Source organism: Heterocephalus glaber, unplaced genomic scaffold (genome assembly GCF_053883595.1).
Source record: "Heterocephalus glaber isolate CG9 unplaced genomic scaffold, H.glaber_assembly_v1.0 deba00001497, whole genome shotgun sequence".
Classification (NCBI taxonomy): Eukaryota; Metazoa; Chordata; class Mammalia; order Rodentia; family Bathyergidae; genus Heterocephalus; species Heterocephalus glaber.
Window position 1 is genome coordinate 41,851,139 of NW_028258320.1, and position 25,254 is coordinate 41,876,392.

The 25,254-nt window shown below is 37.3% G+C and overlaps 1 protein-coding gene across 9 annotated transcripts in view; it reads right to left on the reverse strand.

Annotated features, from left to right (window-relative positions):
- Cpeb3 (cytoplasmic polyadenylation element binding protein 3) overlaps window positions 1–25,254 on the reverse strand; it is a 212,148-nt gene that overhangs the window by 140,146 nt on the left and 46,748 nt on the right. For 2 of the 9 annotated variants that reach the window (XM_021253049.2, XM_021253048.2), the window contains exon 1: window positions 1,560–17,507. The exons of the other annotated variants lie outside the window; for them this stretch is intronic. The gene's annotated coding sequence lies outside the window, so the exon portion shown is untranslated. Of the gene's footprint in view, window positions 1–1,559; window positions 17,508–25,254 lie in introns of those variants that run through there. 9 annotated transcript variants of the gene reach the window in all.

Sequence of the window (25,254 nt, forward strand, 5' to 3'; positions counted from 1 at the left end):
AAAAGACTTCTCTGATGCTACATCACAGTACTGGAACATAGGCTTTAACTAGAAGTTCACAGATGCTAAGCTAACAGAGTTCACTAGTGTTCAAATATGACATGTGAAAAGCATGACAAAATTCGCACAGGCTTCTTAACTGAATAAATTTCAGTCTTCTAAGGCACTTATTTTCTCATCAAAATTAGTTCTATCCATGCTGCATCAATTTATATTTGCTCCATTCCATTCATCTTTTTTAACAAGTAGTAAACGATGCTGAAATAACTAACCAGGAAGCCAAACAAGAAAATAAAGAAGACAGAAAAACTGAAAAAATTGCAGTGAAATTCAATGGAAATCATGCATAGAGAAAACTAGGTCACAGGTTGGTTTGTTTTGTTGTTGTTGTTGTTGTTGTTCTGGGCATCGAACTCAGGACCTTGCACTTGCAAGGCAGGTGCAGTGCCACTGACCTAAACCCCCGGCCCTTAGGTCACAATTTTATTGCTCAACCACAAACATTACAAATGGCAACTTACCTGTTAAATCTTCCTCATAAGTTTTGGGGTGGGGGGGGTTGTTTGGGCTTTTTTGGTACTGGGGATCGAACTTGCAAGGCAGGCAGCAGAACCACTAAACTAAATCCCCAGCCTTTTCTCATAAGTTTTATTTCCCAATACAAAAAGAAAAACATCTTTTACTTTCAACAAGCAAACATACCAAGAAGGCTAAGAACACCTATAAATAATATATTCCATTATTGACTCTTTTCATTAAAAGATAACCAGTAGTAGATATTTTTAGTTAGTTGTATAGAGGAGTAGCCTACCCCTTCTGCATAAGCCCTGCTCTTTCTTCCCCTGGCTTGATATTAAATATTGATATTTAGTATTAATAAATGTATCAAGTATTTAAATTATCTCACAGCCCTATGAAGGAGATAAAATTTGTCCCCATCTCATAAATTAAGCAAGCAAGTCTTGGACAGATTCAGTTAACTAGCTCAAGGTTAAAGAGCTAGTAAATGGAAGAGACAGGGCTCAAATTCAGATCCAGATGGGCTCTTAAGGACTCAAACTGTACCGCCACTCTGACTTCCCCTTATTCTCTTTAGTATTAAACTTTTTCACAAGCATCTCCCCTATGTGTCCTTTAACTGAATCCTCACACAACTGAGAGGCCTCTGACCTCACCCTGTCACAGGCAATGTGACTCTCACCTGCCCTTAGTTAGTTACCCTCCTTCAAGTGACAACTATTTAACCCCAAGAAGCAGTTTGATTTATTTTCCAGCACAGCCCCAGGTCCACCTCTACCATCCTATCCCATTTACCTATCCTTTTGCTGGCAGTGGATATCAAAGACACTTTCTGGCTTATATCAGCACTTCTTCTAGAAACACAAAGTAGAAAGCTGCAAGGGCCAACAATAACTGAGGAAAAAAAGAGCTTTGGAACCAAATGATAAAATTAAACATGGTGCTTTCTATGTACCAGGCCCTACAGCCAGGAACTCAATCCTAACCCGCTACCCTGTAAGTATGTCTCTGGATCTCAGAGGGAAAAAAATGAAACTCACAGGGATTATGTGACTGCTCAAAGTCACAGAGCTCTCAGATTTCAGGATGTGAATCTGTCTGTGATTCTCATGTCCAGGCCAGAAATGCTCCCACGTTGACCAGGTTCAGTGTGCCCTATGAAAACTGAGGGCTTGGTTAAGACAAAAGGGACTCAGACTGGACCAAAAATCAAAAGGTAAGTGAATATTTGAAAGGGCTAGGAAACGATCAATGTGATCATAAAATAATACAGAAAAACAGAAAGAGAAATTCCTGAAGAAAGGTTTTTCTATTTATCATATGACTGCAATACTTCAATTAAATGCATCTAACACATAAAAAACTCACAAAACCACTCATTTCTGAATTTCTACCTTGTTCATATTTTCTATGTAGTGTGTCTGTGTGTGTGTATATATATGTTATTTGAAAATAGCTCTCTGTTTACACTATAATTACTGTTTGAGAGTAATGAATATGCTTTATTTTTTAAATGGATATTACACAATTAATCAATGAACCTATACTACAACACACATGCGTGTGCACTCACACACACAAAGTAATACCCCCCCCCATAAGCTGGGTGTGGTAGCACAAAACTGTAATCCTAGCACTCAAGAGACTGAGGCTGGACGATTACCATGAGTTGGAAGCCAAAGTGGTCTACACACTGAGTTCAAGTCCAGCCTGAACTGCATAGTGTGACCCTGTCTCAAAAAAACAATAAACAAACAGACAGTCTCCAATCCTGTCTTCTTTTACTCTCCTCAGACTACTTTATGCATATGGCATATATTCTTGCAAACCTTTAAAATACAGAATCCACATCTGTGGATATGGTATCTGGGAATTCAATCAACCATATAATGAAAATATTTGGAAAAAAACTGCATTTGACCTGAACATGTATAGACTTTTTTCTTCTCATTATTCCATAAATAATACAGTACAACAACTACTTACATAGCACTTACATCGTTCAGTGGTACTTCAATTCACAAACTTAAATTTGTTTTACAATTCGAGGGAAGATGGACACACTTGTGTTTGTCACCGATGTGGAGTTTGAATGGAAGCAAACATTTTGTCAAACACTTTTGAGAACCAAACTTCTTGCAAACAGAAGCATTCATGAACTGAGGTATTACTTATTAGGTATTAAAAGCAATCTAGGGTCGGGGATTTAGCTCAGTGGTTCCGCCACCTGCCTCGCAAGTGCCTGGCTCGCAAGTGGAAGGACCTGAGTTTGATACCCGGTACCAAAAAAAAAAAAGTCTAGACATGTTTCAAAGTATACAGGAGGATGGAAATAGGTTCTAAGTACTACATTTTTTTTTTTACTACATCATTTTCTATAAGGCATTTGAGCATGTGTGGATTTTGGTATCTACACAAGGGATCCTGAGATCCATCCTCCATGTTTACCAAGGAATTGTATTTCTATATACATACTCACAGAAAATATATAATGTTTTATACTATTTTTCTCTAAACATAAAACTGTGCATACTATTGTGAAACTTGTTTTTGACCAATGTTATTCTTTTGAGATAGCTCGCTTTTAATAGCTATGTCCTTTTCTTGGTTTGTTTGTTTGAGACAGGATCTGACTATGTAGTTAAGCTCACTAGCGCACACAGGTCTCAAACTCACAGCAATCCTCAGCCTTCTGCCTCAGCCTTCTGAGTGCTGGGTTTACATCCCGGCTAATAGCTATGTTCTTAACTTCCCCTCTCCCTCATTCAGTCAGACATATCCTTCCTGCAAAGTAAATGCTTAGTAACTATCTTAAAAGAATCAAGTAATCATCTCAGTGTACATTCTATATAATGAATTCTGATCGTGGAGATTTCATTTCTTCCCCTCAATTTCCTTCCAATTTTGTTCTGCCCCTTAACACAATGGTTACCCAATTCCTAGTTTCTATGAAAGGTATCACTAATAATGAAACATAAGGATCTGTAGAACCTGCCAGCTCTGAGTAAAAGCCAAAAAGAGGATACATTCAAAAGCTCAACATGAAGTGATTTCAAGCACTAGAATCTATTTAGGAATATCATAAAAAACAGATGGGTCACTTAATAATATTAAATAGGGACAGCAAATAATTAGAAAATAACAGCTTCTACATATTGAAAAGTAGAAAAGAAAGGACAAGAAAAAAAAAAACAATGGAAGGGAAAAATGGAAACAAGGCTTTTGTAGATAAAGAGGGGAGGAAGGCCAAAGGCAGGGGAGGAGAATGGGAAAAAAAGAAGCAGCAAGATATAACATGTGCAGATATAAATTCCCTATGATGAATGTTATCATGTATCTAAAATGTAAAAAAAGAAAGAAAAGTAGAAGTCTAGGAATATGTACTTATAAATCAATCACTGCTATTATCCGTCATAACCTGTCAAAAGTATAGTTTTTTAAAAAAATAGTGATAAGGTTTTTCTGAAAAAGTACGGGCCAGGTGTGGTGGAACACACTTGTAACCCCACCCCTTGGGAGGCTGAGGCAAGAGGATCACTGCAAGTTTGAGGCCAGCCTAGGCTACATAGTGACTTCAAAGTCAGACAGAAGTACACAGCAAGACCCTGTCTCAAGAAAGAAAAAAAAGAAGAAAGAAAAAGTAAAAGTGAAGAGTGAGGGAGAAATTGGCTCTGCAGAGCAAGCTTTGGCCAAAAAAGAAAAAATACAACCTGGAGGACACAGCAAAGCTACAATAGCCTTCTTTTTTTTTTTTTTTTTTTGAGATAGGGACTCACTATATAGCCCAGGCTGGCCTTGAACTCATGATAGTCTGCCTCAGCCTCCCAAGTGCTGAGATTACAGGTGCACACTACCACACCAGGCATATAAGGTTCTTATGTTAAATTTAGCATTACGAAAGTAGTGAGCAGTCTGGCATACATTTGCTCTAACAGCAAAACCTCTTTCAAATAAAGGGAAACCTAACCTCACAAACCTAAGGAAAAGGAGAAAAAGCTCTCAAAAGATTATTAGCCAGGCATGGCATAGGCCAGTAATCCCCAAGAAAGAAGCCTGAAGCAGGATAATCATCAGTTCTAGGCCAACCTCGGCAATTTAATGACTTAGCAGAGGCCCTGCCTCAAAATAAAACATTAAGAAAGGAGGGTTGCTGGGGATTTAGCTCAGTGGTTCTGGTGCCTGCCTCAAAAGCTCAAGGTTCAGAGTTCGATCCCCAGTACCAAAAAAAAAAAAAAAAAGGGGGGGGGGGTGCCTGGGGATGTAGCTCCGTCCAAGATCTGCATTCAGTTTCTAGTAATGAGAGAAGAATTTTTTTTCTTTTCTTCTTCAGTAAGTATTAAATACTTCAGTCAGGCTATATTTTTATCATTTCCAGTGAGGTTATAATATTTGTAGCCTTCTGGAAAAGGTGAATTATATTTTCCTTCAGTCACTCCATGTTAAACAGATGCTCCTCATAGATTTAGCTCAGTGGTTTCTGCCGCCTGCCTCACAAGCCCAAGGTCCCAAGTTCAATCCCCAATACCAAAACAAAAGAGAGAGAAAAACATAATATTTTTCCTTGCTGTATAACAGTACAATCCAAGCTAACAAAAGTTCTACAGAGGTTTTAAAAACCAAGAGGATACTTGCATCTGCTCTGAGGATTGTTCAAACTTAGATAAGCTTGACTGAAATTGAAGTACATTTTTGCAAATTCTCCTCTTGTTCCCCCTACTCCTAATGTTACTTCACAGCTTTTCTCATTGGTTTTGACCAGGCAGGTCAGATAAAAGGCTCAGTATATCAGACACAGAGAAACATGGCTTTTGGGATCCCTTATTCACCTGAAATGATCCTACATATTATGGCAAGATTCCACAGGGAAAATTCTAGAGAGGTCAACTATACAAAAAGTATAAATGCTTGCTATTGTTACTGTTAACTATGGTAACAGTTCATAGTTAAGTAGTACATATGTACTTTTAAAGAGTGATTATACAGTTCAGCAGTGTGCTGGATAAAAGGTAGACACTGTATCACAGACTTAAGAAGGATACAGTAGGGGCCAGGGATTTAGCTCAGTGTTGCCTGCCTCTCAAGCCCAAGGTCCCGAGTTTGATCCCCAGTACCAAAAAAAAAAAAAAAAAAAAAAAACGGATACAGTAAGGAAAAGCAGTGACTATAATGCAAAGCAGACTTCAAGGAACTACAAAAATTAATGTTGCCCTTTTCCTTTATCATTGTGCATATGTGACTTTGATAGTGATTACCTGATGTCACTCTAGGCACTGGGTTGTATGGGGTTTTTTTGTTTTGTAGTGATGGGAATTGAACCTAGGGCCCTATGCTTGCTAAGCAAGCACTCTGCCACTGAGCTACCCCTAGCCCCTTAGCCTACATAGATTAGGCAATAATTTATTAGGCATAGTAATATAAGGAGAATTTGACCTTTGCTACCAAAACCTATCTTAGAACTATGTAAAAATACATGTTGCTCTTATTCTTTTTTTATTGTTCATATCAAAATCCTTCTATAACATGAACCACATCCAAGTAGGTTAGACATTCCTTCCATACTCCAATATTCTAACTACAGGTAATGAGTACTAACTTAATATATCATAATTACTTCTTTACATTCCTATCACCCTCAGTAAACTATAAATCCCATGGGAACAAAGACATACCTTATTAGCCAGGTATGGTAATATACCCTTGTAATTCTAGAACTCAGAAGGCTAAGGCAGGAGGATTGCTAGTTAAAGACCACGCTAAGCTACACAGAGAGTTTAGGTCTGGCCTGCACTACATCCCAAGACCCAGTCTCAGAAAAAAAATAGAGAAGGCCCAGGATTTAGCTCAGTGGTGCCGACACCTGCCTAGCAAAGGCAAGGTCCTGAATTCGATCCCTGATACCAAAAAAAAAAAAAGAAAGAAAGGAAGGAAAGAAAGAAATATACTTCTCTGTATTCCCATTACCTAGCAGAGGGCCTGGCATGTAACAGTTATTCTCTAAATGCTTGCTTCATGTTGAAACTGTCATTCGGATTATTTTATCTTGCAAAATTTTCATTTAAAACTATCAAAGAGTTACACATTTATTACAATGGTTAAAAAAATTGCAATTGCAAATCCAAAAGCTGTCATTTCTAAATGCTGACTAGGAGGTGAGACAACCAGAAATATCACAAATTACCGGTGGGAATGCAAAATGGCACAGCCACTTTGGAAAAACAGTTGGTAGTTCCTCTAAAGTTAAACATACACTTAACCATACAACCTGGCAGCCTGCTCTTAAATATTTACTCAAGATAAAAACATACATCCAAACAAAAACTTACATGTTTATAACAACTTTATGAAACGACTTATAATTTCCCTAACCTCAAAAATACTCAAGAACCCATAAACTGGTGAACAGATAAAATGTGGTACCATCCATATAATGGAGTATTATTCAGTTTTTAAAAATGCAGTTTATTCAAGTTATAACACCAATAAATCTTGAAAACATTATGATATGTGACAGAAACCAGTCACAAAGGATCCCATATTGCCTAATTCCATTTATATAAAATGTCTAAAATAGGCAAATTATCCACAAGGATAGAAAGTAAACTGGTCACTGGCTCTATGACCTGATAATCAGGGGCAAAATGGGGACTGACCACTAGTGGTTATGGTGTTATTTCTGTTGTGATAAAAATGTTCTAGAATTGAATAATGATTGAGGTACTCTTTTTTTTCTTTTTGGTATCAGGGATTAAACTAGGGGTGATCTATTACTGAACTATATCCCCAGCTGCTCCCTCCTTTTCAGACACTGTCTCCCCATGTTGCCCAGGCTAGGCTCAAACTTGCAATCCTCCTACCACAATCTCCCTAGAAGTTGAGATTACAGGTGTATGCCACCATGCCCAGTTGAGGCATAATTTTGCAAATATACTAAACTCCACTACATTCCATACTTTAAAATTGTAAACTTCATAGTATGTGAATTGTAACTTAACAAAGCTACTATTTTTAAAAGGCTAAAATTTTAAAAGGAACTTATTACATACTTCTAAATCATCTACATTAGGCATAGGACATAAGACCTAATAACTTTTTTGAGCTATGACTTAAGAAAGGCAAAGTCAAAACCTTCCCTCTACCTTTCAGGAGCCAATGAAAGATCCAAGTAATTAAACCTCAAGTACATAGCAGCAAAACTCAGAAAGCAACTAGTCAACAACTAATGCCAACCACCTAACAACGTATATACTTCTAAGAATGTCTTTAGTGCTCTTCCAGGAATGTATAAGCTATTATTAACCATATTATTATGCTAGGCATAGTAATTCAAGCCTGTAATTCCAGCTACTCTGGAGGCTGAGGAGGAGAATCATGAGTTTTAGGCTTTACTGAGCAATTTAGGGAACACTGTCTCAAAATGAAAATAAAAAGAGCTAGGAATGTAGCTCAATGGTAGAGGGGTTGCCTAGCATGAATGAGGCCCTGATTTTAATCACCAATACCCCCAAAAATCACAAACAAAACTGTATTATCTAAAAAAGGTATCTTCTCATGTCTCCTATTGCTTCTGATAATATTTTTATCCCAGATAGTAAATGTACTACGTATGTGCTTCAGTGACTCACCTCATCCCATTTTTCACCAGAGAACATTTTAATATGCTCTAGAATCTACCTACAAGCAACACTGAGACATAAATGATAACTATGAGTCTACCCTGCTGCTGTTCCTTTCAGTTGTTCACATGTGCAGCAGAATTCGCAGATTCATCAGAATCTGACAGGGGCCGCGACGTGAACGCTTCTGCTGTGGCCCCCTGTTATCCTTTTAACCCTTGAATTTAGGAACTGAGCAGCTGTTTTTATGCAAACAGCCCAACTGCAACAAAAGCAACATAGCAACAACTGTGCTGATTTGGACTACCAGCTTTCTAGTGCTCTTCCCCACTTTGAGAAACCAATCAACATCACTGCTACTCCCTGGCCACCATCACGGAAGTCATCATTATACCTATATTTTTTAAAGGAAGGAACCTGGTAAATACCAAAGAAATTCACTCCAAGTTGACAGAAACACACTATCTACTCAGTTTCATAATCCCTCTTTACTGGAAGAAGGATAAACAAACAAAAAATCCTACATCTCAAGTTTTTCTACAGTTCTGACTCCAGATAAAATCAAACTCAAAGCCAAGTGTGGTAGCACATGCTGTAATCCCAGCACTTGGAAGGCTGAAGCAGGAGGATTCCCATGAGTTAGACACCAGCCTGGGCTACATAGTGAGTTCAATGATAGCCTGAACTACATAGTGAAAGCTGTTTCAAAAGACCAATGACAGCCTGCCTCGCAAGTGCAAGGTCCCGAGTTTGATCCCCTGTACAAAAAAAAAAGACCAATGGCGACAACAACAATAATAAATAATGTTAATAAAACACTACTCAAACTAAAATGAAACAAATAATAAAAAATGTATTATACCCAGGTGTGGTGACATATGTCTGTGATCCCATTACCGAGGGAAACTGAGGCAGGAGAATTGCAAACCAGAGTCCTACTTGAGCAACTTAGCAATACTCTGTCTTAAAATTTTAAAAAATTTAAAGGGGTAGGAATGTAGCTCAATGGTAGAGGACCAGTCCCCAGAACTGCAAATAAACAAACAAATAAATAAAAGTGGATTAAGTAAGCACAGGATAGCCAGGCTTGGTGGCATACACCCGTAACCCCAGCACTCTGAAAGCTGAGGAAGGAAGATGGCCTTGAGTTTGAAGCCACCCTGGGGTAATTAATTAGTCTAAGGCCTTGTACCTTGATCCACAGCCCAGAGGCACAGAGGGTCATAAAGGCCATTGTCCTGAGCTCCAGAAGATACAGCAGAAGTGAACAACAGAAAGAGGGCCTCTCTCGGGCTCCTTGATGAAAATTGAAGCCCACTGGAAAAGTGAAGAGAATCTCTGCAATAAAGGCACAGCAGACCACTATAGTTGGTAAGTGGGAGGGATCATCATCACCTCCCATCGGAACCTGGACTATGTTTAGGGGAAGGGCAGCTAGAACCTTCAGTAGAACCTTGAAGAGTTCAACCCTGCAGGAGGACAGGGAGCTCAACTTGGACTTGCAGCCAGAAATCAGCATGAATCTCACAAGGCTGCTTCTGGCTTGCTGAGACTAATTGACTTAAACCTGCACACTGCTGTCCATGTTGTCTATCGCCATAGCAGAGACATACCCTAAAGGAGGCCCTTCATTTTTATTTTTTAGTTTCAAAATTATTTTTTCTCTTATTTTTAATTTTTAGTTATTTTTTCGTCTATTCTTTTCAAAGTTTTTCTTTCTTCTTTTTCTTTTATTTCTTTTCTTTCTCTTTCTCTCACACTCTCCCACATTGTTTTTCATCTCCCTTTTTGTTCCTGTTCCTGCCCTAATGCATATTTCTTCTTTTCTTCTCTTTTTCCTTCTCCCAATTGTCATCAGTTTCAAAGAAAAGTGAATATAGATTCTAGCTCCCCTATTGCTGTCAGGTTGTTCTGTTCTTGTCTTTGTTCATTCATTCTGTCTTTTCCTCTTGTTTTCAGCAGTTCCCTCAAGTTTGTGTGATCTCCTGTGTCCTCTGGTCTCACTTCTAGCCTCCCTATTCTCCTACCTATCTATCCCTCCCTCCCCAACTCCTTCTAAGTCCCCATCCCAAAGGGTAAAATTGCTATATTGAAGAGTTTATTCACTATAAACATATTTTGGGATGGTGCTGGGTTGTATTTAATTCACACTATTAAAGGTGATAGATTAATAACTACCACAAATTGTCATTTTCTAAGCTGTGCTTGATGCTATGGTATTGCTGATTGTATCACTTGGGCTAAGGTGTTGTGATTGATCTAATCAGTTATCCTTATGGTATAATGAAAATGACATTGTCCCAAAGTCATTAGAGACTCAAAACCTTAAGACCAGCTATATCTGGAAGACACCTCTGAGAAGGAATCATTCCACAAGGGTTCTAAATACAAGCAACAAAGATACCTACAATAAGCAATATCAAAGTATCAACCCAGGAACTAAACCAAGGACAGTACCAACAACAAAAACAGAAATGAGAAGACATTTCAGCAAGGCACAATCGCAGACTTCCAGCTCACCAGGGCAAACTCTGGGTGAAACGAGGTGGAAAAGTCTGATAGTCAACCCCCTGGACACCCTGAAATAATAGCACAGGAAGTAACAGATGAATGAGGCTCTAGAAAAATTCAAAACAGAAATAATTTCCCAGATAACTATAGAGATGGTGAGTAGAATGAAAGACATGATTAGAGACTCTAGAACAGAAACAGATAAAAAAAATAGATGAGTTCAGGACCATGATGGAAACCATGAATGCCCAGCATAAGAAAAAAATGGAAATCATGAACACCCAACATAGGAAAGAAATAGAATTCATGAAACAGATTCAAACAGATATCTAGGAGACTAAAAACTCTATTGAAAGCATACACATCAGACTGAGCCAAGACAGCAATCAGATATAGAAGACAGGATGGCGGTCAGTGACCATGAAAAGAGAGATCTCTTAAAACTAGTAAGGGACCATGAGAAGTCAATACAACAGCTCCTAGATGATGCAAAGAAGAATAATATAAGACTGATAGCAGTCCACAAAAGAGCAGGAGAAAGTACAAATGACATAAAAAAAAACTGTTCACAGAATTAATGACAGAAAACTTCCCAAACAGAGTGAAAGAATTTGACATACAGATAAGTGATGCATATAGGACTCCAACTAGCCATGATAAAAAAAAAACTACATATAGACATATAATAATCAAGATCCCAGAAACCCAACAGAAGAACAAAATCCTACAACCAGTTAGAGAAAAAAAACAAATCACATACAAAGGAAAGCCCATCAGAATCACAGCACACTTTTCAACATAAAACCTCAAGTCAAGGAGAGCCTGGAGTGAGGTATTTCAATCCCTAAAAGAAAACAACCTCCAACCTATACTGATGTATCCTGCAAAACTATCTTTCAAAATTGATAGGAAAATAAGATACTTCCAAGACAAAGAACACTTGAGAAACTTCATGAATGCCAAACCACCACTTCAAACAATTCTAAAAAATATCCAAAAAAAAGACAATGAAGGTCACAACTCCATGAGGCCCAACAGAGCAAATCCATCAGGCAAGGCAAAAAATTAAATGGAGAGGGGGAAAAAATAAAAAACAGCCAACAACAGGAAAATAACATGACAATGATAAGTCAATACATATCAGTTATAACTATCAATGGTAATGGGCTCAACTCACCAATCAAAAGAAGCACACTGGCAGAATGGATTAAGAAGCAAAATCCAACAATATGCTGTATACAAGAAACATACCTAGTTCAAAAAGAAACTCATAGACTGAAAAGTAAAAGGATGGGGAAACAGTATTCCATGTGACAGGAACCCAGAAAAAAGCAGGGGTAGCTATCTGATTTACAGACAAAGTAAATTTCAAACCAAAACTAATTGAGAGAGATAAAGAAGGTCACTACATCCTTGTAAAGGGAACAATCCAAGAGGAAGAGATGACAATCATAAATATATATGCACCAAATATGAATGGCCCCAACTACACAAAACAAATATTAAGGGACATGAAAAACCAAATAAGCACTAATACAATTGTAGTGGGGGACCTCTATACCCCACTGTGACAAATAGACAGATCATTTAGACAAAAAACAACAAAATACTAGAACTGAACCAAGGTTTTGAACAAATGGACTTAATAGATATCTACAAGTGTTCCACCCCGCAAAATCAGAATATACATTCTTTTCAGCTGCACAACGGTCATTCTCTAAAATAGAACACATACTACTTCATAGAAAATGTTTAAGTAAATGAAAAGCAATGGAAGTAATCCCGTGTATATTATCAGACCATAGTGCAATGAAACTGGAGATCAATAGCATAAGAAACCGCCAGAACTTCACAAACACATGGAAGTTGAATAACACTCTTCTAAACAACCAATGGATCACAGAGGAAATTAAAGAAGAAATTAGACAGTTTTTGGAATTAAATGATAATGACAGTACAACATACAGGAATCTATGGGACACAATGAAAGCAGTTATATAAGGGAAACTCATAGGAGTGAATGTCCATACTGGGAAAACAGAGCAAGCTCAAATAAACAATCTAATGCTGAACCATAAGCTCCTAGAAAAGAAGAGCAAAACAAACCCTAAGCTCTTAAAAGGGAGGAAATTATAAAGATCAGAGCAGAAAGCAATGCAATGGAGACTAAGAGAATGATACAAAAAATCAAAGAGTTGGTTTTTTGAAAGAATAAATAAAATCATTAAACCTTTAGCCAACCTTATCCAAAAAAGGAAAGGGTCAAATCCATGCAACTAAGAACAAAAAAGGTGAAGTCACAACAGATCCAGCAAAAATCCAGAGGATCAATACCTACTTCAAGAACCTGTACTCTAATAAAATGGAAAACACAGAAGAAATAAACACATTCCTAGGTACATAGGAATTACCAAAGTTGAACAAAGAAGACATAAAATTTCTAAACACCCCAATTACAATGAGTGAAATTGAAAACATAATTTAAAATTTCCCAACAAAGAAAAGCCCAGGTCCTGATGGCTTCACTGCTGAATTCTATGAGACATTTAGAGAAGAACTATCGCCATTACACTTTAAACTCATCAAGGAAATTGAAAGGGAAGCAGTACTTCCAATTTCATTCCTGGAAGCACGTATTACTGATTCCAAAACCAGGGAAAGACACAACCAAAAAAGAGAACTACAGGCCAATTTCCCTAATGAACATAGATACAAAAATCCTCAATAAGATACTGGCAAACAGAATACAGAGGGTCATCAAGAAGATCATACAGCCCAACCAAGTCGGATTTATCCCAGGGATGCAAGGATGATTCAACATACATAAATCAATAAATGTAATACACTATATTAACAGAGTCAAGGACAAAAACCATATGATCATCTCAATAGATGCAGAAAAATCATTCATATAAAATTCTACACCTGTTCATGATAAAAACCCTGCAGAAAATTGGAATAGAGGGTCTTTATCTCAATTTGATAAAGGCTATCTATGAAAAACCAACAGCCAACATCATACTAAATGGTCAAAAACTGAAAACCTTCAGGCTAAAATCAGGAATAAGACAAGGATGTCCACTATCACCACTCCTGTTCAATATAGTTTTGGAAATATTAGCCACAGCAATTAGAAAAGAAAAAGAAATAAAAGGAATAAAGATAGGAAAGGAAGAAGTGAAACTGTCATTATTTGCTGATGATATGACACTCTACATTGAAGACTCAAAACACTCCACCAAAAGACCTCTAGACTTAATTGACAGATTCAGTAGAGTAGCTGGATACAAGGTAAACACTCAAAAATCAATAGCCTTCTTGTATACAAGTAACAGTCTCACTGACAGAGAAATTAGGGAAATAATCCCTTTTACCATCCAAAAAAATGAAATATCTAGGAATCAATCTAACGAAGGAAGCAAAAGACCTCTACATTGAGAACTACAACACTCTGAAAAAAAGAGATTGAAGAAGATATAAGAAAATGGAAAGACATCCCTTGTTCCTGGGTAGGAAGAACCAATACAGTGAAAATGGCCATCCTTCCAAAGCTGCTCTTCAGATTCAATGCAATCCCAATTGAAATCCCAACAGTATATTTCACAAATCTAGAGAAAACAATCCAAAAATTCATTTGGAACAAGAAGAGACCTAGAGTAGCAAAAGCAATTCTAGGCAACAGAGACATGGCAGGGAGTATCACAATCCCCAACTTGAAACTATACTACAAAGCCACTGTGATAAAAACAGCATGGTACTGGCAAAAAAACAGAACCAAGGATCAGTGGAATAGATTAGAAGATACAGAAACAACTCTAGACATACTCAGCTACCTCATCTTTTTTTTTTTTCTTTTGTGCCAGGGATCGAACTCAGGACCTTGCGATTGCAAGGCAGGTGCCAGAACCACTGAGCTAAATCCCCGGGCCTGCTACCTCATCTTTGACAAAGGAGGCAACCACCCTCACTGGAGGAAAGATAGCCTCTTTAATAAATGGTATTGGAAAAACTGGATTTCAACTTGACAAAGATTAAAACTAGACCCTTATCTTTCACCATGCACAAAACTAAAATTGAAATGGATTAAAGATCTAAATATTAAAACAGAAACACTAAACTTGCTGGAAGATAAGCTAGGTAGAACTGTTGAAGACACTGGCATAGGAAGACTTTATGAACAAAACCTCAGTAGCACGGGAACTAGCAAAAAGAATCAGCTGGGATCTCATTTTATTAAAAAGTTTCTGTACTGCAAGAGAAACCACCAACAGAGCTAAGAAACAACCTACAATGTGGGAAAAAATTTTTACCAGCTCTTCCTCAGACAAAGGTCTACTATCTAAAATACATAAAGAACTCAAAACAATCAGACCCTGCCAAATATAAAGACCCAATTCAAAAATGGGCATCTGAAATGAACAGACATTTCTCAGACACAGAAACAGAAGCACCAAATAAACATACGAAAAAATGTTCAACATCACTGGTCATTCAAGAGATGCAGATGAAAACAGCGCTGAGATTCCACCTCACCCCAATAAGAATGGCTGCTATCAAGAAATCAACCATTAACAAATGCTGTCGGGGATGTGGGGAGAAAGAAACCCTTCTTCATAGTTGGTGTGAGTGCAAATTGGTGCAACCACTGTGGAAATCAGTATGGAGATACCTCAAAGAACTAGGGTTAGAGGTCCCATTTGACCCAGCTATTCTCCTACTGGATATCTTGCCAAAAGAATTAAAAGAATCATACCATAGTAATATATGCTCACCCATGTTTATAGTGGCACAGTTTGTAATAGCTAAAACTTGGAAACAGCCCAAATGCCCATCAACTGGAGATTGGATAAAGATGTGGTTTTTACTATAAAATGGAGTACTACTCAGCCATAAAGAACGAGAAACTAGAGACATTTATAGCTAAGTGGATGTACATTGAGTCCATACTCTTAAGTGAAATAAATAGGACACACATGTGTAAATACTGAATAGTTTCTCTGGTGTGAAAAATTCAAAGTGTAAATAAGGATCAAAATGTATAACTGATATTGTGAAATAAGAAGAAAAGGTCTAAAGGAGTAGGAGAAGTTGGAGGGGTAGGGGAAAGAAAAGAAGGGAAAAGGAAAAATATGAGAAAAGGAAAAAAATGGAAACAAAGTCTTTGTCAATAGGGAAGGGAGGAGGGGGTGAAGGGAGGGCAGGGAATGGGGAAAAAATAAGAAACAAGATACATCATGTACAGGTACGAGATCTCAATGATGAATGTAACTGTATTACATACCTAAAATGTACCAATAAACTTAATGGAAAAAAAATTAGTCTAAGGTCAGACTGAACTACATAGCAAGACCCTGTCTCAAAAAAAAGTAACCACAGAAAAATATGAGAGGTTGTTTTTATTTTTGTTTTGTTTTGTTTGGTGGGAAGGTAGGAGTGCTGGGGTTGGAACACAGGCCTTGCACATGCCAAACAAGCATTTTACACTGAGTTAAATCCTCCTCCTCAGATAGTTATGTTCAAAACCCAAAACTCAGTAAGGTTTTCTTTTTTTTGAATTAGTAAGGTTTTAAAGCTTTATTATTTTTTAATTTGAAGACACTCCCTAGCTGCTTTCATGTAGAACTCATCATCGATCTAAAATAAAGCTTTTTTTTCTTTTCTTTTGAGACAGGGTCTCGTTACACAGTTCAGGCTGGACTTGAACTCACTGTGTAGCCCAGGCTGGTCTCAAACTCAATATGATCTTCTTGCCTCAGCCTCCTGAATGCTGCGATTACAGGCATGCACCACCATACCCGGCAAGCTGGTTTATTTTTAAACCATTCCCTGGGAATGGGAAATGAGTGTGTATATTGTTTTCTATAGCTACTGTATAATGGATGATTAGAATGTTCTGGACCCTGTGCTGAGTACTTTACCTGAATAATCTCATTTAACTGTCCTGAGGTACACAGTTTAATCCCTCTTTTACAGAGAAATTAAATATTAAATTCAGTCCTTAAAACAAATCAGGTATCCTTGAAAAAGGGTAACCACACATAAACTGTCATGTAAGCATTCTTGGGAGGAAAAAAAAACATTTATAAGTCTTTAGCCTAATCTTCCACTTAAAAGTTACCACATTTAATATATGACCATGTTAAAGCATTTAAATGCAAAGCATCTAAATTTATTAAAATCTTCGCTTTTTGGAAGGTTACAAAGTTTACTTGAAAATAAGGCTGTATCATTCTAGTAATGATATTTTAGAGATTATAAAGTAAAATGCAGTAAAATTAAGGGAGGTTTCATCAGAATTTCCAAAATGTCCACATCACAGAATACATTTTAGAAGAACAGATTTTTTTATTAATTTCAAATGTTAGTGCTAACAAATATTGCCAAGTGTGGTTTATTCTTTCTTCATTTATTCCACACATATTTATTGGGAACCTTAATACGTCAAGCATTAAAGATAAAAAGATAAATGAGGCATAGTATCTGACTATAAGAAGCCATTCATTTAGTTAACAGATAATTATTATATAATGAGGTGTAAGCAATGACACAGCTATGTGCTGGAAATCATAGGAGCACAAACAAGGAGAAACCAAAAAGGCTTCCAGAAAAGCAAAGCATTGCCCAATTTCCTCAAGAAATATAGAAAGAACAAAGAAATTCTTCAAAGGATATAAAGGCTATAAGTTGTAAATAGGTAAGACTTGTTGGTAAATAGCAAGTTGTTTCTATGTAAAGATATACTTACCAAATCTCTCAAAACTATTAACATTGAGGATATAGTTTAGGAAACCCATTCTCTGAAATCGTGTGTGAATTTCAATTTCAGAATAATGTTTCAATCACAATTTCAGAGTAATGTTTTTTCACAAAACTGTGTGAATTTATTTTACAAACTTTATTTTTGTGGGGGTGGCCTTAAATAATTTCCCTGGTATTCAATTTTGTCAATTAAGAGAGAAATATTACCATTATCTGTTAAGCTAGATATGCAACCTCTGGGCTATTCAAGCTACAAATAATGTAATTTATTCCTATTACATTTCACTTATGGAGTACTCTACAGCTCATAAAGCATTTTCACTTATACCCTTGGTCACTGAACCTCATTAAGGTGCTTTCTTGAGTATTGCATAAGCCTGTCCTAACCCCATCCCACTTCAATACATCCAAAACCCTCTTTCTCCTCTTATTAATCTAACAACCAGGCTAGCAAAAGCTTTTGGATTTTTTTTTTTTTTTTTGGTTTTTGGTTTTTTGAGACAGGGTCTCACTATGTAATTCAGGCTGACCTTGAAACTCACAGCGCTCCTCCTGCCTCAGCCTCCCTCCTCCCTCAGCCTCCCTCCTGCCTCAGCCTCCCGGGAGTGCTGAGGTTATAGGCATGCACCAAACTCTTGGATTTAAACAATAGTAGAACTGATCAATATTGGCTATGTTCTCAGTACTATTTTAAGTATTTGGGGTTGGGGGTTGGGGGTTGGAATTTACCCAGGCCTTTGTATTGAGCTACATCCCCATCCCTTTTCATTTTTTATTTTGAAATAGTTATCCTTAAATCATTAAGTTGCCCAGGCTGGACTCAAACTTGCAATCCTCCTGCAGCAGAGGAGGTCTGGAATTACAGGCATGTGCCACCACGGCTAGCTACTTTGTATGTTTTATCTCATGTCTTCCTCATAACCTTATAGAAGTAAATACTATTATCCCCATTATACAAATGAGAAAACTAAGGCACAAGGATATCATAAGAATAGCTTCTGAGCCAGAATTTAAACCTAGGCAATTCAGAGCTTACAACTCTTATGCTTTTAGGATGGGAAGCATTCCTAGTTAACAATTTCCATTTCAATTATTGTCTAACCATTTCCTGTCCACTCATTCTGTTGGAGGAGGTGTTGATGTCAAAGAGAAATACATCTCCACCTGTTTCTTCCTCATTAAGCTGAATTCCACATCAATAAGGGAAAGTAAAAACATAAATTCCAAAGCATTTAGTGTATAATTTTAAATTTCTCTCCAAGACCTATTAAAATACTCCAAAACAAAAATCTGATGTTGGGCCGGGGATTTAGCTCAGTAGTTCCAGCACCTGCCTTGTAAGCTCAAGGTCCCAAGTTCAATCCTCCCCTGCCCTACAAAAAAAAAAAAAAAACCTGATGTAGCTGGGCATGGTGGTGCACACCCATAATCCTAACACTAGGGAGGCTGAGGCAGGAGGATTGCCATGAGTTGGAGGCCAGTCTGGGATACAGGAGTTCAAGGCTAGCCTAACGACATAGCCAGACACCTCCCTCCCAAAATAATCTGATGTTTTATTTCAATTTGTGTGTCAGACCCTATTTAGGAGAAATATTCACTTAAGCAAAAAGGCTGAAGAAATATTTTGTTTTAGAAAAGTAAAGTACAAGGGCCGAGGATTTAGCTCAGTGGTGCTGCTGCCTGCCTTGCCAAGTGTAAGGTCCTGAGTTTGATCCCTGATACCAAGAAAAAAAAAAAAAGAATAAATATACATATATATGTATGTTGCTGGCCCCTACTTTCACTGGAATATATTAAACTTTTCTGAAAGCAGAGAAAAAAATAAGCCAAAAGACTGTCAGTATTATGATTATCATCCTTCAATAACACTATAATGTATGTATAGCATTCCAAAATAAGAACTCAAAAGATTTAAGGAAAGAAAAAGGAGGCAGAAGCTAAGAGGAAATAAAAAGAAAGAACTTGCAATTTATAAAACTTTATAGACCAGACAGTCTTTTCACTGGGATAATCAATGAACTAATGCTCTGTTGTTCTGCAATTATATGAAAGTAAAAAGTATGTCACAGGACATAAGAAGCAGTCAATTTTCAGTAGAATTAAACAACTCACTTAACCTTCCTGTGAATGTTTCCTCATATGAAAAATGTAGATAACAATAATAATGACTGTACATAGATATAATGAAATACATATGAAGGTAATCATACACCAAGCTATGGAAGTTCAGAATGAACTTCAATTCTGTTTTATGAAGAAGTAATAATAGGCCCAGGCAAAAGTCACACATAATTTATAGGCAGTAGATTATGGAATTATCAAGGAGGCAAGGGCCAACTAAATTGCATTCAGCTAAGTAGAACTGAACGTATATGAAAAGTTGGCAATGATTGTTCTCAAATAATGGATAGGAAAGTTACTGGAGACTAAAAAACATAAAAGGGAATATATTAAAATACACACAAACTCCACCAAAAGTCTTCTAGACTTAACCAAATTCAGTAAAGTGGCTGGATACAAGGTCAACACACAAAAATCAATAGCTTTCTTCTACACGAACAACAGACTCACTGAGAGAGAAATAGGGCAAACAAATCCTTTCACAATAGCATCCAAAAAAATGGAAATACCTAGAAATCAACCTAACAAAAGAAATCAAAGACCTCTTCTCTGAAAACTATAGCACTCTGAAAGGAGAGATTGAAGATATCAGAAAATGGAGAGACATCTCCTGCTCCTGGGTAGGAAGGATCAACATAGTTAAAATGGCCATACTTCCAAAAGTGCTATATAGATTCAATGCAATCCTTATTGAAATCTCAGCAGCATACTTCACAGACCTTGAGAAAACAATCCAAAAATTCAATTGGAACAAGAGAGACCCAGAATAGCAAAAGTAATTCTAGGTAACAGAGACATGGCAGGGGGTATCATAACCCCCAACTTGAAACTATATTACAAAGCTACTGTGATAAAAAAAAAAACAGCATAGTACTGGCAAAGAAACAGACTTGAGGACCAGTGGAACAGATTAGAAGATGCAGAAACAACTCCAGACATTCTCAGGCATCTCGTCTTCAATAAAGGAGCCAAACACCCTCACTGGAGGAAAGATAGCCTCTTTAATAAATGGTGCTGGAAAAATTGGCTTTCAACTTGCCAAAGATTAAAACTAGACCTGTATCTCTCACCTTGCACTAAACTAAAATCAAAATGGATTAAAGATCTAAATATTAAAATAGAAACGCTGAACCAGCTGGAACAGAGGTTAAGTAGAACTCTTGAAGACATTGGTATAGGAAAAGATTTTATGAACAAAACCTCAGTTGCCCGTGAACTAGCATAAACAATCAACAAGTGGGATCTCTTCTTATTAAAAAGCTTCTGCACAGCAAGAGAAACCACCAGCAGTGTGAAGAGACAACCCACAATGTGGGAAAAATTTTCACCTGCTGTTCCTCAGACAAAGGTCTACTATCTAGAATTTATAAAGAACTTAAAAAAATCAGACCTTCCAAATTTAAAGACCCAATCCAAAAACTGGCATCTGAAATGAACAGACATTTCTCAAAGAAGTAAAAATAGCAAATAAACATATGAAAAAATGTTCAACATCACTGGTCATTTGAGAGATGCAGATGAAAACAATGCTGAGATTCCACCTCACTCCAGAAAGAATGGCTGCTATCATGAAATCAACCAATAACAAATGCTGGCAGGGCTGTGGGGAAAGAGGAACACTGCTCCACTGCTGGTGGGTGTGTCGACTGGCATAACCACTGTGGAAATCAGTATGGATACCTCCAAGAACTAGGATTAAAAATTCCATTTGACCTAGCTAAACCCCTGCTGGGTATCTTCCCCAAAGAATTAAAAGAGCCATACCACAGTGGTATATATGCACCCATTTCATAGCATCACAGTTTTTAATAGCTAAAACTTGGAAAGAGCCCAAATGTCCATCAACTGGAGACTGGGTCAAGAAAATGTGCTGTTTTTTTAATAAAATGGAGTACTACTCAGCCATAAAAAATGAGAAATTAGAGATATTTATAGCTACATGGATGCACAATGAGGCAATACTCTTAAGTGAAATAAATAGGACACACATGTATAAATACTGAATAGTTTCTCTAGTGTGAGAAACTGAAAGTGTAAATAAAGACTAAAAGGTATAACAGATAATGTGAAATAGGAAGAAAAGAGGCAAATGGCAAGGGGAAGTGGGAGGGGTAGGGAAAGGAAAGAAGGGAATGGAATTAATATGAGAAAATGAGAAAATGGAAACAAAGTCTTTGTAAATAGGGAGGGATGGAGGGATTGAAGGGAGGGCAGGGGAATGGGGAAAAATAAGAACCAAGAGAGATTATGTAAAGGTGCAAATTTCCAATGATGAATGTATACCTAAAATGTACCAATAAAATTAAATTTTGAAAAATATATACAGGGCTGGGGATTTAGCTCAGTAGTTCTGCCGCCTGCCTCGCAAGCACAAGGACGCGAGTTCGATCCCAGGTACCAAATAAATAAATAAATAAAGTTTAAATGTTATTAAAAAATACATACACACACTCACACATTCTTAGAATAATGAATAACTTGTCCCTTCAAAAAATTGGATGTACAAAATTTCAATAATACTTTAATTTACTTATTTTTTGGTACCGAGGATCGAACTCAGGTCCTTGTGCTTGCAAGGCAAGCGGCGGAACCACTGAGCTAAATCCCCAGCCCTCAATAGTACTTTGAAAAAATATTTTTTAGTTGCCTGATGCTAAGGAGGCTGAGGCAAAAGGATCGCTAATTCAAGTCCAGCCTGGGTAACAAAAGAAGGTAAAAAGAGATGTGGGTGTAACTCAAAGGTAGAGTGCTTGCTTAGCATGTGAGAAGCTCTGGGTTCAATTCCCAGTACAGGAAAAAGAAGGATAGGAGGAGGAAGAAATGAGGGAGGAGACAGGTGGAAGGAGGAAAAAGAGGAGGGAAAAGGGAAGAGGATGAGGAGGAAGAGGGGAGGAAGAACCTTCATAGAAATTTGAGAATGCAGATAGGCAACAGTAGCTTCCCCATCTTGGGCTTCAAATGATAAAAATCCCAGAGAAGGAAGTAGTTGGTTTACTGGAATGTACCAAAGAGTTAAAGGAAAAAGATCATCCTCTCCTCTTATCCCCCATTGTTTTCAGTAGCCTGCTTGAAGAATATGAGAAACACAATATCACCAAGTTCTAGCTAGGCAGAACCATACAGGAAAGGAAAAAAAAAGGGATTGGAGGAGCAGCCTAAAAGAAAATTCTGTTTTACGTATACAGAACTTTCATACTATACATGATCAGTCAGCAGTCCTAACAATATTTTCTTTTGTAAAGTTTTGATCCGTGCAATGCCCAAGATAACTATCATAGGCCTGTGACAACCTCCCTAGCCCTGGGCTGCACTGTGGCAGAGACAGAAACTTCTCTAATCCAGCTAGCCAGCCTTCCTAAACATGTATTTTTATTGTGCAACTACCCTGAACCCATCAGGCTTCTCCACATTCCTAGACCAGACATTTAAAACTCTCTCAGCACCAGGCATGGTGGTGCATGCCTGTGATCCCAGCATTCCTAAGGCTGAGGTAGGAGTATCACCAAGAGTTCAAAGCCAGGCTGAGCTACCTAGAGAGATCAAAGCCAGCCTGGATGACATAGTGTGACCCTGTTTAAAAACAAAACAAAACATGGGCCAGGGATTTAGCTCAGTGGCACTGAGCCTGCCTCGAAAACGCAAGGTCCCAAGTACCAAAAAAACCCCACAAAAAACAAAATACTGTCACCATCATTACAAACATTAGTATTAGTTTAATTCTGGACTCCATTTTACATCCTCACTTTATTTTTATCTCATATTTCTCACCTAATTCAAATCAAAGTTCTCTAGCAATGTAACATATACAAAGATATCTTAAATGCTCTTTAAAATGAAATGGAAGCTCTTTAAAATGAAATGGAAGCTAGGCGTGGTGGCTCACACCTGTAATCCCAGCATTTGGGAGGCTGAGGCAGGAGGATCACAGTTAGTTCCAGGCCAGCCTGGGCCACATAGTGAGTTCAAGACCAGCTTGAACTAAATGGCAAGACCCTGTCTCAAAAAATTAATTAATTAATTTAAAGGAACCTAATAAAGACTTCTTTCTTTTGCTGGGCGTGGTAGCACACCCCTGTAATCCCAGCACTTGGGAGGCTAAGGCAGGAGAATGGCCACAAATCAAGGCCATCCTAGGCTACATAGTGAGCTTAAGGCCACCCTGAACTACATAAGTGAGATCCTGTCTCAAAAAAAAAAACAAACAGAAGACTTCTTTTTTTTAATTCTATGGAGCATCAATCCATCTTTATCACTCAGTAAATCTAAGAGGCCCCTGCTCTCATCTGAAAGATTTACTCAATAATTGCACTTACTGCTCACTTTTCTGTCCTCATTTTGGATTCCAATTTCATCTAGTCAAAGTTTACCTATCTTTCAAAATGGAGCCACAAAGATTCATTAATAGTCTATCTCTATCTTTTCCTCCCTCCTTGACTATTCATGGTAGCTAACACACAATCTGGTACTTGCTTTTAAGATATTTTGTTTCATGTTTGTTAGTTCCTAAAGATAGGATTCAGAGAATGTGTCATTGACAAACCTTATACAAGTCCAAAAACAGAGTACAGTATACACCTTTTAAATATTTACTGAATTCAAATTCCAATTAATAGCATTGCCACATGTAACACCCATGTGAATCGCTAGATTTATAATAAAGTGAAACAATATATGAGTTTATAACAATTTTGCACAGTATAAATGGCTTCTATAGAATATGGCCTCCATAGTACATAGAATTACTGTACGTACTTTTTCTACACAGGTTGTTTTACAATGATTTCTGTGAGAAGTTAATAGACTAAACTATTAATAATATATGCAAGGCAAATTATGCTGAACACACTCACACTGTCTTTCTTTGATGGTTTGGAACAAACATCAAGTGTCTTAGGGGCATCATGAATATTATGATCATCCCACAGGAGATTAAAAGATTGAGTTTTCAACTGGCTTATGATACTCCCTAAAAGAAATTTCTTAATACAAATCCTCAATATCAGCTTGCTTGCCTATGGCTTACTTTCAAAAAAAAAAAAAAATATATATATATATATAAAATGAGCAATTGCTTAACTTCCTGGACAGTAAAAAATGGCTGCATTTTGAATATTTAATTATTGTAACAAAAGCTGAAGCATCCTTTTACCTAGCTTTCTCTTTGCTGAAATCTTCTTCATTGCCTTTCAATGTCCTTTGACATCTTAGTATTCAACACATTCTGTATTATTTATGTACCTCTAACAGAAATATGTCACCTCCTCTCCTTTGTCTGCTTCACCCTCCATTATACCCCACAATGTGAAGGAATATACTCACTATTAAGAGATTTTCCTAGCCAGGCACCAGAGTGTACACCTGGAGTCCTAGACACTCAGGATACTGAGGGAGTAGGTTTGCTTGAGCCCACTGAGTCTCAAACCAGCCATGGCAACGCAGAAAGACTTCATCTCAAAAGACAGAGAGGGATCTCTGATTTTTCTTTCTAACTACAGGCCTTGAATTTTTTATAGTAAGCTATAATTTCCTATATGTCTTTTTGCATGTTTCACATTTAACAGAATCTCAGTCTCAATTAAAAAATCAAATATCCCATTATGTTTTTAAATGAAAATTTTGTGTTATACCTACATGACTCACCTCTCTTAAATAAATAGCTACTCTGGAATAACAGTTCATATTCTGGTTCACAGTAGAGTTAATAGGTAAAACAGAATAATCTCGACTGTCA